Raw genomic sequence first — 15,504 nt, 5'->3', positions numbered from 1 at the left:
TTGGTCCGTCGAGTATCGCTGTGTGGTCTACCAGCATAGTCGCGGGGTCTACCCGGACCGCTGGGAGGCAACTTGCTTGGTGCGCTGCCCGGAGGACAGTCTCCAGGGTGCAGAGGCCTGCTCAGAGCATTATTCTATCTCTGAACGGGACTCAGCTGAGGCAGCCATGCAAGATGCTGCACGGCGTGCGCTTTCGCACTACTGCTCGGTTTTCGGTGGGGCAGCTGACGGTCTTGACCTGAAGTATTACCCCCGCCGTCCATCTGGCAGCACAGGAGGCGTGATTGTCTCACCTGTCGGTGAGGGCAATCCTAGGTTGAGCAGCACAGTCAACCTAGCCGCCGTGCTAAACACGGAGCTGGACCATGCATTAGACGAGCTGAGTAGGGCTCGTGCTGAGATTGCCCTGCTGCGGGCTGAGCGCGCGGAACGTCGTTATTTGGATGGTGGTTCCCCCGCTCCCGTCGGGACTCAGCACCCGTACCGCTCACCTCAGCGTGGACACCAGTCTTATGGCAATCCCGACTGCAAGACCAAGATAACTCTAGAGCCATAGATCGTTAGAGTTGGATCTTGTAACTAATACGAAATATATATGCATAGAAGCTTCAGTCTTAGCGTTAGTCTCAGTCTTAGTTAGTCTTAGTTAGACAGGGTAGTTTGCTATATCTTGTGCATTTATGTTTGTCATGATGAACTATGATTGGTTTGGATCTTTGTAATGATTGTCACCAGAGTGTGGGTATCCCCTGCATTTTGGTTTACCTACTATGTTAATAAAGTTAGTTATATAGTTGGGAAACCTTTTATTCCACTTTCCTCTTTATCTGAGAAGCTGTGTGGTCTGTGTTGGAGATCAGTGAAGATGCTCATCTGTTCAGTGCTGTTGAAGAATTCTATTCTCTTTTCTTATGCTGCAAGATTTGCCAGATCAGTTCTGATGTGTGGTCGCATTCTGCAGATGTCAGAGAACAGGCGTAGAGGAGGAAGGCGTGCTCAGCAGGAGCGAGCCGGTCAGCAAGATGAGGCGCCCCAGCAGCAGCAGCTGCCGCCCCCGCCCCCGATGTCGATTGAGCAGATGTTTATGATGCAGACTCAGGCAGTTCAGGCCATCGGTCAGACTCTGGCCGCCATTCAGCAGCAGCAGCAGCAGCAGCAAGCACCACCCCAGCCTCAGATGCCTCAGATGCCCAGAGACAAGCGTGCTGAATTCATGAGAGGTCATCCACCAACGTTCGCTCATTCTTCTGACCCCATGGATGCTGAAGATTGGCTGCGCACTGTGGAGCGGGAGTTGCATACCGCTCAGTGCGATGACAGGGAGAAAGTCTTGTATGGTCCCCGTCTGTTGAGAGGAGCAGCCCAGTCATGGTGGGAGTCTTACCTCGCCACCCATGCCAACCCCGACACCATCACCTGGGAAGAATTCAGGGGTAGCTTTCGTCAGTACCACGTGCCTGCAGGTCTGATGACAGTGAAGAAGGAGGAGTTCCTGGCCCTCAAGCAAGGGCCATTGTCTGTCAGTGAGTACCGGGACAAGTTTCTGCAATTGTCTCGCTATGCTCCTGAAGATGTCAACACTGACGCCAAGCGGCAGTACCGTTTCCTGAGAGGCTTGGTTGACCCTCTGCAGTATCAGCTGATGAATCACACCTTCCCGACATTCCAGCACCTGATTGATAGAGCGATCATGACGGAGAGAAAGCGTAAGGAGATGGAGGATCGTAAGCGCAAGATCAGTGGACCGCAGTCTGGAAGCAGCAGTCGTCCTCGTTTCTCAGGCAATCAACCTCAGCAGTTCAGGCAGAACCAGCGTCCACCTCAGCAGCATCAGCAGTTTCAAAGGCAGTACCCTCAGAATCAGTACCAGAACCATCAGAGCAATCAGTCAGGAGGTCAGTTTCAGAAGCAGAATCAGCAAGCACCTCGTCTTCCTGCCCCAGCAAATCAGCAGAACAGTCAGGCAGCACCAGCTCAGGTTGGAAACAGGGCGTGTTTCCACTGTGGAGAGCAAGGCCACTGGGTGATGCAATGTCCGAAGAAGGCAGCCCAGCAGCAGTCAGGCCCCAATGCCCCAGCGAAGCAGAATGTGCCTCAGCCTGGAGCAGGCAATCGCCCTCAACAGCGCTATAATCATGGAAGGCTGAACCATTTGGAAGCTGAAGCAGTTCAGGAGACCCCCGGCATGATAGTAGGTATGTTCCCAGTCGACTCCCGTATTGCAGAAGTGTTATTTGATACTGGAGCAACGCATTCTTTCATTACTGCATCATGGGTAGAAGCACATAATCTTCCAACTACTACCATGTCAACCCCCATTCAAATTGACTCAGTCGGTGGTAGAATTCGAGCCGATAGCATTTGTTTGAATATAAGTGTGAAAATAAGGGGGATAGTGTTTCCCGCCAACCTTATAGTAATGGGTACTCAGGGAATAGATGTCATCCTAGGGATGAATTGGCTAGATAAGTATCAGGCAGCTATCAGTTGTGATAAAAGGACAATCAAGTTGGTGTCCCCACTAGGAGAGGAAGTGGTGACCGAGTTAGTCCCATCTGAGCCGAAGAAAGGAAGTTGTTATCAGATGGCTGTCGATAGCAGTGAAGCAGACCCAGTTGAGAGTATCAAGGTTGTGTCTGAATTCCCAGATGTGTTTCCAAAGGATTTACCAGGTATGCCACCAGAGCGGAAAGTTGAGTTTGCCATAGAGCTTCTTCCTGGAACCGCCCCTATCTTTAAGAGAGCTTACAGAATATCTGGACCAGAGTTGGATGAACTTAAGAAGCAAATTGATGAGCTGTCAGAGAAAGGTTACATCCGGCCAAGCACCTCGCCTTGGGCCGCCCCTGTCCTATTTGTGGAGAAGAAAGATGGTACCAAGAGGATGTGTATTGATTATCGAGCTTTGAATGAGGTCACGATCAAGAACAAGTATCCCTTGCCCAGAATAGAAGATCTGTTTGACCAGTTGAGAGGAGCCAGTGTGTTCTCCAAGATTGATCTGAGATCAGGTTATCATCAGCTCAGGATCCGACCTTCGGACATTCCGAAGACGGCATTCATTACCAAGTATGGTTTGTATGAGTTCACAGTGATGTCTTTTGGTTTGACCAATGCGCCAGCATTTTTCATGAACTTGATGAACAGTGTATTCATGGATTACCTTGATAAGTTTGTGGTGGTATTCATTGATGATATTCTAGTTTACTCTCATAGCGAAGAAGAGCATGCAGATCATTTGAGGATGGTGTTGCAGAGATTGCGAGAGCACCAGTTGTATGCAAAGTTGAGCAAGTGTGAGTTCTGGATCAGTGAAGTCCTGTTCTTGGGTCACATAATCAACAAGGAAGGATTGGCTGTGGATCCGAAGAAAGTGGCAGACATTCTGAACTGGAAAGCGCCAACAGATGCTAGAGGAATCAAGAGTTTCATTGGAATGGCCGGATATTATCGGCGATTCATTGAAGGGTTTTCGAAGATTGCGAAGCCAATGACAGCGTTGCTAGGCAACAAGGTTGAGTTCAAATGGACCCAGAAATGCCAAGAGGCCTTCGAAGCGCTGAAAGAGAAGTTGACTACAGCGCCTGTCCTAGTCTTGCCTGATGTGCACAAGCCCTTTTCGGTATATTGTGATGCTTGTTACACAGGTTTGGGATGTGTGTTGATGCAAGAGGGAAGAGTTGTGGCTTACTCGTCCCGACAGCTGAAGGTTCATGAGAAGAATTACCCAATCCATGATCTAGAGTTGGCAGCAGTGGTTCATGCACTGAAGACATGGAGGCACTATTTGTATGGACAGAAGTGCGATGTTTACACAGACCACAAGAGTCTGAAGTACATATTCACTCAGTCAGAGTTGAATATGCGGCAGCGAAGATGGTTAGAGTTGATCAAAGACTATGAGTTGGAGATTCATTACCATCCAGGCAAAGCAAACGTAGTGGCAGATGCTTTGAGCAGAAAGAGTCAAGTCAATCTGATGGTCGCTCGTCCGATGCCTTATAAGTTGGCCAAAGAGTTTGACAGGTTGAGTCTCGGATTTCTGAACAATTCGCGAGGAGTCACAGTTGAGTTGGAACCTACCTTGGAGCGCGAAATCAAAGAAGTGCAGAAGAATGATGAGAAAATCAGTGAGATTCGGCGACTGATTCTAGAAGGCAAAAGCAAAGATTTTCGAGAGGATGCAGAAGGCGTGATATGGTTCAAAGACCGCTTATGTGTTCCCAATGTCCAGTCCATTCGGGAGTTGATTCTTAAGGAAGCTCATGAGACAGCTTATTCGATTCACCCTGGTAGTGAGAAGATGTATCAGGATCTGAAGAAGAAATTTTGGTGGTACGGAATGAAGAGGGAAATCGCAGAGCATGTGGCTATGTGCGATTGTTGCCGAAGAATTAAGGCAGAACACCAGAGACCTGCTGGATTGTTGCAACCGTTGCAGATCCCTCAGTGGAAATGGGATGAAATCGGTATGGATTTCATAGTCGGATTGCCTCGCACTCGAGCCGGCTACGATTCCATTTGGGTAGTAGTGGACCGTTTGACCAAGTCAGCCCACTTCATACCTGTCAAGACCAGCTACAACAGTGCCGTATTGGCAGAATTGTATATGTCTCGGATCGTTTGTCTTCATGGTGTGCCAAAGAAGATAGTGTCAGACAGAGGAACGCAGTTCACCTCTCATTTCTGGCAGCAGTTGCATGAAGCCTTGGGCACGCATCTGAATTTCAGTTTAGCTTATCACCCGCAGACAGATGGCCAGACCGAAAGAACCAATCAAATTCTCGAAGATATGTTGAGAGCCTGTGCGTTGCAAGATCAGTCCGGATGGGACAAGCGATTGCCTTATGCAGAGTTTTCCTATAACAACAGTTATCAGGCCAGTTTGAAGATGTCACCATTTCAGGCGCTCTATGGAAGGAGTTGCAGAACTCCGTTGCAATGGGATCAGCCTGGAGAAAAGCAAGTGTTTGGGCCAGACATTTTGCTTGAAGCCGAAGAGAACATCAAGATGGTTCGAGAGAATCTGAAGATAGCGCAATCGAGGCAGCGAAGCTATGCAGACACAAGAAGAAGAGAGCTGAGTTTTGAAGTCGGGGACTTTGTCTATCTGAAAGTGTCACCGATCAGAGGAGTCAGAAGATTTGGAGTGAAAGGCAAGCTAGCACCCCGCTACATCGGTCCGTATCAGATTCTTGCAAGACGAGGAGAAGTGGCCTATCAGCTCAGTTTGCCAGAGAATTTGTCTGCTGTGCATAATGTCTTTCATGTGTCCCAGTTGAAGAAGTGCTTGCGTGTGCCAGAAGAGCAGTTGCCAGTGGAAGGTCTTGAGGTCCAGGAGGACTTGACCTATGTTGAGAAGCCAGCTCAGATCCTTGAGATTGCAGATAGAGTCACCCGAAGGAAGACCATCAGAATGTGCAAAGTCAGATGGAATCACCACTCTGAGGAAGAAGCAACCTGGGAGCGTGAAGATGATCTGATGGCTAAGTACCCAGAGCTCTTTGCTAGCCAGCCCTGAATCTCGAGGGCGAGATTCTTTTAAGGGGGATAGGTTTGTAACGCCCCGAATTTTGCAGTTGAATTTTTTTCTTTTCTTTACTCGCCAAAATTCGGGCGTTACCTTTTCTTTTTCTTTTTCCCCTCGCTAAACCTTGACCTTTTCCAAAGTTCTAGCGGGATTCGGTTTGGATTTCCCGTGTAAGAAAAATCCTAAATACTTTATGTTGTTTGATGCACCATGCCGAACCTTGCATTTCTTTTGATTGCTTTGAAAGTGCAAATGCATTCATGTAGAAAGATCGGATTTCGAAAATGAGGAGAAGATCTTTTCTTTCTTTTTTCTCTCTCTCTTTCTCTCTCCTCTTTTTCTCTCTCTCCCGCGCCGTGGGCCGACCCCGGCCGGCCCAGCCGCCCCTGGCGCCCCCCCCCCTTGGGCCCAAAAGGCCCAACCGCCCCCCCACCTCCCCTTTTTCCCCAAATTCTTTCTCCCTCCCTCTCATTTTCTCTCATTTTCTCTCCCTCACCCTAAGCCGCCGCCGCCCCTACCCCCTGCCCTAGCGCCGCCCCTCCCCGTCGCCGATCGGCCGCCCCGCTCGGCCGCCCCGCCCCGCCCCGTCCCCGTCGCCGGTGAGCCCCCTCCCCCTCTCCTCCCTTCCCCATTCCCCCCCTCCCCTTTCCCCTTGCCGCTCGGCGCCTTGGCCGCCGCCATGGCCGGCTCGGCCCGCCCCGCCCGGCCGCGCCCTGGCCGGCTCGGCCAGCCCCCGGCCGTGCCCCCCGCCGGCGCGCCCCCTGGCCGCCCAGCCGTCCGCCCGCCCGGCCCCTTGGCCGCCTGGCCGCCCTGGCCGGCGCGCCCCCTGGCCGCCTTGGCTGCGCGCTCGCCTGGCCGTTTGGCCGGCTCGGCCGCCTGGCCAGCCCGACCCCCCCCCCCCCCGCGCGCTCGCCTGGCCGCCGGTTCAACCGGGCCGGCTCAGCCGCCCCGCCGCCCAGCTCGCCGCCCAGCCGGCCGGTTCAACCGCCCCTAGGGCCGGTTCAACCGCCCCCCCTTTTTTTTATTTCGTTTTATTTTATTTTATTTACTTTCTGTGATCATAGCTATTTTATTTTAAGTAGGCTAATCGTTGTTCATATGCCATTGAAATAGGAAGTTTAATTTAAAATTCCGTTATGCTAATTGATTCATGTAGTTAATTGTTTATCTCGTGCGATGTTGATCAACTTAAAACGATTAGGTTCCCACTAGTGCATATAACAGAATTCTTTTGTTAAGAACCAATTGTAATTGATCGTTAGCGCATAAGATTTAACCCCCTGCGAGACCCTTTCCCGTTTCTTTCTAACCATAACAAATGCGATATCGAATGTCATACTTGATGCATATTCGCTTTATTTGTTTCCTTGTATGGTGTACTGTTCTTTTGTATTAAATATGTGGATGTATGTATGTTTGCAATCGCATAGAGAACGATTCGGTCGAAGAGCCCGAGGAACCCGCAGGAGAAGCCCCTGAGCAGCAGTCGTTTGGTGGAGGCAAGTGTCCTTTGACCTATCTCTGTCCTATTCATTATTTAATTCACCTCCCGCATTACACCTTTATACCTAAGGATTGACTAGCTTTTGTTATCCATGTCCTTGTTTACCTATTTGGGTTGGATTATTACTGTTTAGCTTTATGCTATTGCTCAACTCTAATCAATGAACATGATGAGATTATCTATGATACGCTGTTTTCCCTTCTCTTATTATGATGTTGTACTTGTGGTATTCAAGGGGGCTCGAGCGGTTTCTCGAGTGCCTCTCCGTAAGGACCTGTTCTATGGATGACCGCCCGGGAAAACAGTGCAACCATGAGGGTGGAATGGGGTGCCCTTAGCTGAATAATTAGAGGATCCGGGGTGTAGTTCACTTAGCCGTCGTGCCGTCAATGGGGCTCGGTGTATGCGGCTCGCTCTGCCAAGTTTGGGTTCGCCCCTTGGGGAGGAGTGCGGTGCATTTAGGAAACCTAACGGGTGGCTACAGCCCCGGGGAATCTTTGTAAAGGCTACGTAGTGAAACCCTGCCTATTCACCTTGGTAGTGTTTAAGGGTTTGATCGGCCCGAGGCAAGAGGGAATCACGGCTTGTGGGTAAAGTGCACAACCTCTGCAGAGTGTTTGAAAACTGATATATCAGCCGTGCTCGCGGTTATGAGCGGCCAAGGGAGCTCCAGTGATTAGTGGTACTTGATCAGAGACATTGTGGTACAGGTGGTTATGAGATTGATGGTTTTGGTTATGACTATGGTGCTGGTAAGTGGTATTCTTTCCGTTTGGAAAGGGTACATCGGGTTAATAACTTGGGTTAATGCTAAAACTTGGCTTTCTACTAGTAAATAATAACCTGACCAACTAAAAGCAACTGCTTGACTTATCCCCACATAAAGCTAGTCCACTACAGCCAAACAGGATACTTGCTGAGTATGTTGATGTGTACTCACCCTTGCTCTACACACCAAACCCCCCCCCAGGTTGTCAGCATTGCAACCACTGCTCAGGCGAAGATGAAGCTGTGGAAGGAGACTTCCAGGAGTTCCAAGATTACGACGAGTTCTAGGTGTGGGTTAGCGGCAACCCCCAGTCGGCTGCCTGTGAAGGCCGCGTTATCTACGTTTCTTTTCCGCACTTTGATTTATTGTAAGAACTATATGGACGTCTCAGACGTATGATGTAATCGACTATTTCCCTTATTAATACTATTTTGAGCACTGTGTGATGATGTCCATATTATGTAACTGCTGTGTACGTGAATAACTGATCCTGGCACGTACATGGTTCGCATTCGGTTTGCCTTCTAAAACCGGGTGTGACATTTGTGTTGGTCAATTCAACCACCAAAATTAATTTGGGACTAGGTGTAAGCCTAATTCCCTTTCAATCTCCCCCTTTTTGGTGATTGATGCCAACACAAACCAAAGCAAATATAGAAGTGCATAATTGAACTAGTTTGCATAATGTAAGTGTAAAGGTTGCTTGGAATTGAGCCAATATAAATACTTACAAGATATGCATGGATTGTTTCTTTCTTATATAACATTTTGGACCACGCTTGCACCACATGTTTTGTTTTTGCAAACTCTTTTGTAAATCCTTTTCAAAGTTCTTTTGCAAATGGTCAAAGGTCAATGAATAGGATTTTGCAAAGCATTTTCAAGATTTGAAATTTTCTCCCCCTGTTTCAAATGCTTTTCCTTTGACTAAACAAAACTCCCCCTAGAGGAGATCCTCCTCTTAGTGTTCAAGAGGGTTTTGATATATCATTTTTGAAATACTACTTTCTCCCTCTTTTGAACACAATAGGATACCAATTGATAAATACTCTTGGAAAACACTAAGTTTTTGAAATTGGTGGTGGTGCGGTCCTTTTGCTTTGGGCTCATACTCTCTCCCCCTTTGGCATGAATCGCCAAAAACGGAATTATTAGAGCCCTCGAAATAATTTCTTCCCCTTTGGTCATAAACAAATGAGTTAAGATTATACCAAAGATGAAGTCCTTTTGCTCGCTCCCCCAAAGATGGAGAGTGGCTTGGAGCGACGGCGAAGGATGAGTTACGGAGTGGAAGCCTTTTGTCTTCGTCGAAGACTCCAATTCCCTTTCAATACACCTATGACTTGGTTTGAAATAGACTTGAAAACACATTAGTCATAGCATACGAAAGAGACATGATCAAAGGTACATTTATGAGCTATGTGTGCAAGCTAGCAAAAGAAATTTCTAGAATCAAGAATATTGAGCTCATGCCTAAGTCTGGTAAAAGATTGTTCATCAAGTGGCTTGGTAAAGATATCGGCTAATTGATCTTTAGTATTAATGTAAGAAATCTCGATATCTCCCTTTTGTTGGTGATCCCTAAGAAAATGATACCGAATGGCTATGTGCTTAGTGCGGCTATGCTCGGCGGGATTGTCGGCCATTTTGATTGCACTCTCATTATCACATAGCAAAGGAACTTTGGTTAATTTGTAACCGTAGTCCCGCAGGGTTTGCCTCATCCAAAGTAATTGCGCGCAACAATGGCCTGCGGCAATGTACTCGGCTTCGGCGGTAGAAAGAGCGACCGAATTTTGCTTCTTTGAAGCCCATGACACCAAGGATCTTCCCAAGAACTGGCAAGTCCCCGATGTGCTCTTCCTGTTAATCTTACACCCCGCCCAATCGGCATCCGAATAACCAATTAAATCAAATGTGGATCCCGAGGGTACCAAAGCCCAAACTTAGGAGTATAAGCCAAATATCTCAAGATTCGTTTTACGGCCGTAAGGTGGGATTCCTTAGGGTCGGATTGGAATCTTGCACACATGCAAACGGAAAGCATAATGTCCGGTCGAGATGCACACAAATAAAGCAATGAACCAATCATCGACCGGTATACCTTTTGATCCACGGACTTACCTCCCGTGTCGAGGTCGAGATGCCCATTAGTTCCCATGGGTGTCTTGATGGGCTTGGCATCCTTCATTCCAAACTTGCTTAGGATGTCTTGAGTATACTTGGTTTGGCTAAGGAAGGTGCCCTCTTGGAGTTGCTTCACTTGAAATCCTAAGAAGTACTTCAACTCCCCCATCATAGACATCTCGAATTTCTGTGTCATGATCCTACTAAATTCCTCACAAGTAGATTCGTTAGTAGACCCAAATATGATATCATCAACATAAATTTGGCATACAAACAAATCATTGTCAAGAGTTTTAGTGAATAGAGTAGGATCGGCCTTGCCGACTTTGAAGCCATTAGCGATAAGGAAATCTCTAAGGCATTCATACCATGCTCTTGGGGCTTGCTTGAGCCCATAAAGCGCCTTAGAGAGCTTATAGACATGGTTAGGATACTCACTGTCTTCAAAGCCAGGAGGTTGCTCAACATAGACCTCTTCCTTGATTGGTCTGTTGAGGAAGGCACTTTTCACGTCCATTTGATAAAGCTTAAAGCCATGGTAAGTAGCATAGGCTAATAATATGCGAATTGACTCAAGCCTAGCTACGGGTGCATAGGTTTCACCGAAATCCAAACCTTCGACTTGGGAGTATCCTTTGGCCACAAGTCGAGCTTTGTTCCTTGTCACCACACCATGCTCATCTTGCTTGTTGCAGAAGACCCATTTGGTTCCTACAACATTTTGGTTAGGACGTGGAACTAAGTGCCATACTTCGTTCCTTGTGAAATTGTTGAGCTCCTCTTGCATCGCCACCACCCAATCCGAATCTTGTAGTGCTTCCTCTACCCTGTGTGGTTCAATAGAGGAAACAAACGAGTAATGCTCACAAAAATGTGCAACACGAGATCTAGTAGTTACCCCCTTATGAATGTCGCCGAGGATAGTGTCGACGGGGTGATCTCGTTGTATTGCTTGGTGTACTCTTGGGTGTGGCGGCCTTTGCTCTTCATCCTCCTTGTCTTTATCATTTGCATCTCCCCCTTGATCGTTGCCGTCATTTTGAGGTGGCTCATCTTCTTGGTCTTCTTGTTCAACATCTTGAGTCTCATCCTCAACTTGTGTTGGTGGAGATGCTTGCGTGGAGGAGGATGGTTGATCTTGTGCATGTGGAGGCTCTTTGGATTCCTTAGGACACACATCCCCAATGGACATGTTCCTTAGTGCTATGCATGGAGCCTGTTCTTCACCTATCTCATCAAGATCAACTTGCTCTACTTGAGAGCCGTTAGTCTCATCAAACACAACGTCACAAGATACTTCAACAAGTCCTGAGGTCTTGTTAAAGACTCTATATGCCCTTGTGTTTGAGTCATAACCGAGTAAAAAGCCTTCTACAGTCTTAGGAGCAAATTTAGATTTTCTACCTCTTTTAACAAGAATAAAACATTTGCTACCAAAGACTCTGAAATAAGAAATATTGGGCTTTTTACCGGTTAGGAGTTCATATGATGTCTTCTTGAGGATTCGGTGAAGATACAACCGGTTGATGGCGTAGCAAGCGGTGTTGACCGCCTCGGCCCAAAACCGATCCGAAGTCTTGTACTCATCAAGCATGGTCCTTGCCATGTCCAATAGAGTTCGATTCTTCCTCTCCACTACACCATTTTGTTGAGGGGTGTAGGGAGAAGAGAACTCATGCTTGATGCCCTCTTCCTCAAGAAAGCCTTCAATTTGAGAGTTCTTGAACTCCGTCCCGTTGTCGCTTCTTATTTTCTTGATCCTTAAGCCGAACTCATTTTGAGCCCGTCTTAAGAATCCCTTTAAGGTCTCTTGGGTTTGAGATTTTTCCTGTAAAAAGAATACCCAAGTGAAGCGAGAATAATCATCCACTATTACAAGGCAATACTTACTCCCGCCGATGCTTATGTAAGCAATCGGGCCGAATAGATCCATGTGGAGTAGCTCAAGCGGCCTGTCGGTCGTCATGATGTTCTTGTGTGGATGATGGGTACCAACTTGCTTCCCTGCTTGGCATGCGCTACAAATCCTGTCTTTCTCAAAATGAACATTTGTTAATCCTAAAATGTGCTCTCCCTTTAGAAGCTTATGAAGATTCTTCATCCCAACATGGGCTAGTCGGCGGTGCCAGAGCCAACCCATGTTAGTCTTAGCAATCAAGCAAGTGTCGAGTTCAGCTCTATCAAAATTCACCAAGTATAGCTGACCCTCTAACACTCCCTTGAATGCTATTGAATCATCACTTCTTCTAAAGACAGTAACACCTACATCAGTAAATAGACAGTTGTAGCCCATTTGACATAATTGAGAAACGGAAAGCAAATTGTAATCTAATGAATCAACAAGAAAAACATTGGAAATGGAATGGTCAGGTGATATAGCAATTTTACCCAGTCCTTTGACCAAACCTTGATTTCCATCCCCGAATGTGATTGCTCTTTGGGGATCTTGGTTTTTCTCATATGAGGAGAACATCTTCTTCTCCCCTGTCATGTGGTTTGTGCACCCGCTGTCGAGTATCCAACTTGAGCCCCCGGATGCATAAACCTACAAAACAAATTTAGTTCTTGACTTTAGGTACCCAAACTGTTTTGGGTCCTTTGGCATTAGAAACAAGAACTTTGGGTACCCAAACACAAGTCTTTGACCCCTTGTGTTTGCCCCCAACAAACTTGGCAACGACCTTGCCGGATTTGTTAGTCAAAACATAGGATGCATCAAGAGTTTTAAATGAAATGCTATGTTCATTTGATGCATTAGGAATTTTCTTCTTAGGCAACTTAGCATGGGTTGGTTGCCTAGAACTAGATGTCTCACCCTTATACATAAAAGCATGATTAGGGCCAGAGTGAGACTTCCTAGAATGAATTTTCCTAATTTTGTCCTCGGGATAACCGGCAGGGTATAAAATGTAACCCTCGTTATCCTGAGGCATGGGAGCCTTGCCCTTAACAAAATTTGACAATCTTTTAGGAGGGGCACTAAGTTTGACATTGTCTCCCCTTAGGTAGCCAATGCCATCCTTAATGCCAGGGCGTCTCCCATTATAAAGCATGCTACGAGCAAATTTAAATTTCTCATTTTCTAAGTTGTGCTCGGCAATTTTAGCATCTAGTTTTGCTATATGATCATTTTGTTGTTTAATTAAATCCATATGATCATGAATAGCATCAATATCAACATTTCTACATCTAGTACAAATAGTGACATGCTCAATGGTAGATGTAGATGGTTTGCAAGAATTAAGTTCAACAATCTTAGCACGAAGTATATCATTCTTATCTCTAAGATCGGCAATTGTAACTTTGCAAACATCAAAATCTTTAGCCTTAGCAATCAAATTTTCATTCTCTAATCTAAGGCTAGCAAGAGAAATGTTTAATTCTTCAATCCTAGCAAGCAAATCATCATTATTATCTCTAGGATTGGGAATTGAAACATTACAAACATGAGAATCAACCTTAGCATTTAAACTAGCATTTTCATTTCTAAGGTTGTCAATCATCTCACGGCAAGTGCTTAGCTCACTAGACAATTTTTCACATTTTTCAACTTGTAGAGCGTAAGCATTTTTAACCTTAACATGTTTTTTATTTTCCTTGATTAGGAAGTCCTCTTGGGAGTCCAAGAGATCATCCTTCTCATGGATGGCACTAATTAGTTCATTTAATTTCTCCTTTTGTTCCATGTTAAGGTTGGCAAAAAGAGTACGCAAATTATCTTCCTCACCACTAGCATTATCATCACTGGAAGACTCATATTTAGTGGAGGAGTTGGATTTAACCTTCTTCTTTTTGCCGTCCTTTGCCATGAGGCACTTGTGGCCGACGTTGGGGAAGAGGAGTCCCTTGGTGACGGCGATGTTGGCGGCGTCCTCGTCGTCGAAGGAGTCGCTTGAGCTTTCGTCGGAGTCCCACTCCCGACAAACATGGGCATCACCGCCCTTCTTCTTGTAGTACCTCTTCTTCTCCTTTCGCCTCCCCTTCTTGTCGTCACCTCGGTCACTGTCACTAGATATAGGACATTTAGCAATAAAATGACCGGGCTTACCACACTTGTAGCACACCTTCTTGGAGCGGGACTTGTAATCCTTCCCCCTCCTTTGCTTGAGGATTTGGCGGAAGCTCTTGATGACGAGCGCCATTTCCTCATTGTCGAGCTTGGAGGCGTCTATTGGTTGTCGACTTGGTGTAGACTCCTCCTTCTTTTCCTCCGTTGCCTTGAATGCAACGGGTTGAGCTTAGGATGTGGTGGCATCATCAAGCTCGTTGATCTTCCTCGAGCCTTCGATCATGCACTCAAAACTCACAAAATTCCCGATAACTTCCTCGGGGGTCATTTTAGTATATCTAGGATTACCACGGATTAATTGAACTTGAGTAGGGTTAAGGAAAATAAGAGATCTTAGAATAACCTTAACCATTTCGTGGTCATCCCACTTTACGCTCCCGAGGTTGCGCACTTGATTCACCAAGGTCTTGAGCCGGTTGTACATGTGTTGTGGCTCCTCCCCTTTGCGAAGCCGGAACCGACCGAGCTCCCCCTCGATCGTTTCCCGCTTGGTGATCTTGGTGAGCTCGTCTCCCTCGTGCACGGTTTTGAGCACATCCCAAATCTCCTTGGCGCTCTTCAACCCTTGTACTTTGTTATACTCCTCTCTACTTAGAGAGGCGAGGAGTATTGTTGTTGCTTGAGAGTTGAAGTGCTCGATTTGGGCCACCTCATCCTCATCATAGTTCTCATCCCCTACCGACGGTACCTGTGCACCAAACTCAACAACATCCCATATACTTTTGTGGAGCGAGGTTAGATGAAATCGCATTAAATCGCTCCACCTAGCGTAATCTTCACCATCAAAAGTTGGTGGTTTGCCTAATGGGACGGAAAGTAAAGGTGTATGTTTGAAAATGCGAGGGTAGCGTAGGGGGATCTTACTATACTTCTTGCGCTCTTGGCGCTTAGAAGTGACGGAGGGCGCATCGGAGTCGGAGGTCGATGTTGATGAAGTGTCGGTCTCGTAGTAGACCACTTTCCTCATCCTTTTGTGCTTGTCGCCTTTCCGATGCGGCTTGTGGGAAGAAGATTTTTCCTTCTTCTCTTTGTGGTGAGAAGAGGAAGACTTTTTCTCCTTCCGTTTGGAGGAGTCTTTCTTCTTCTCCTTCCTCTTGGTGCGGGACTCTTCCGATGAAGTGCTCCCGTGGCTTGTAGTGGGCTTTTCGCCGGTCTCCATCTCCTTCTTGGCGTGATCTCCCGACATCACTTTGAGCGGTTAGGCTCTAATGAAGCACCGGGTTCTGATACCAATTGATAGTCGCCTAGAGGGGGGGTGAATAGGGCGAAACTGAAATTTACAAATATAAACACAACTACAAGCCGGGTTAGCGTTAGAAATATAAACGAGTCCGCGAGAGAGGGCGCAAAACAAATCGCAAGCAAATAATGAAGTGAGACACACAGATTTGTTTTACCGAGGTTCGGTTCTCGCAAACCTACTCCCCGTTGAGGAGGCCACAAAGGCCGGGTCTCTTTCAACCCTTCCCTCTCTCAAACGGTCCCTCGGACCGAGTGAGCTTCTC

The sequence above is a fragment of the Zea mays genome, chromosome 3 (assembly GCF_902167145.1).
Source record: "Zea mays cultivar B73 chromosome 3, Zm-B73-REFERENCE-NAM-5.0, whole genome shotgun sequence".
In the NCBI taxonomy this organism is placed as follows: Eukaryota; Viridiplantae; Streptophyta; class Magnoliopsida; order Poales; family Poaceae; genus Zea; species Zea mays.
This window is presented reverse-complemented; position numbering follows the sequence as displayed.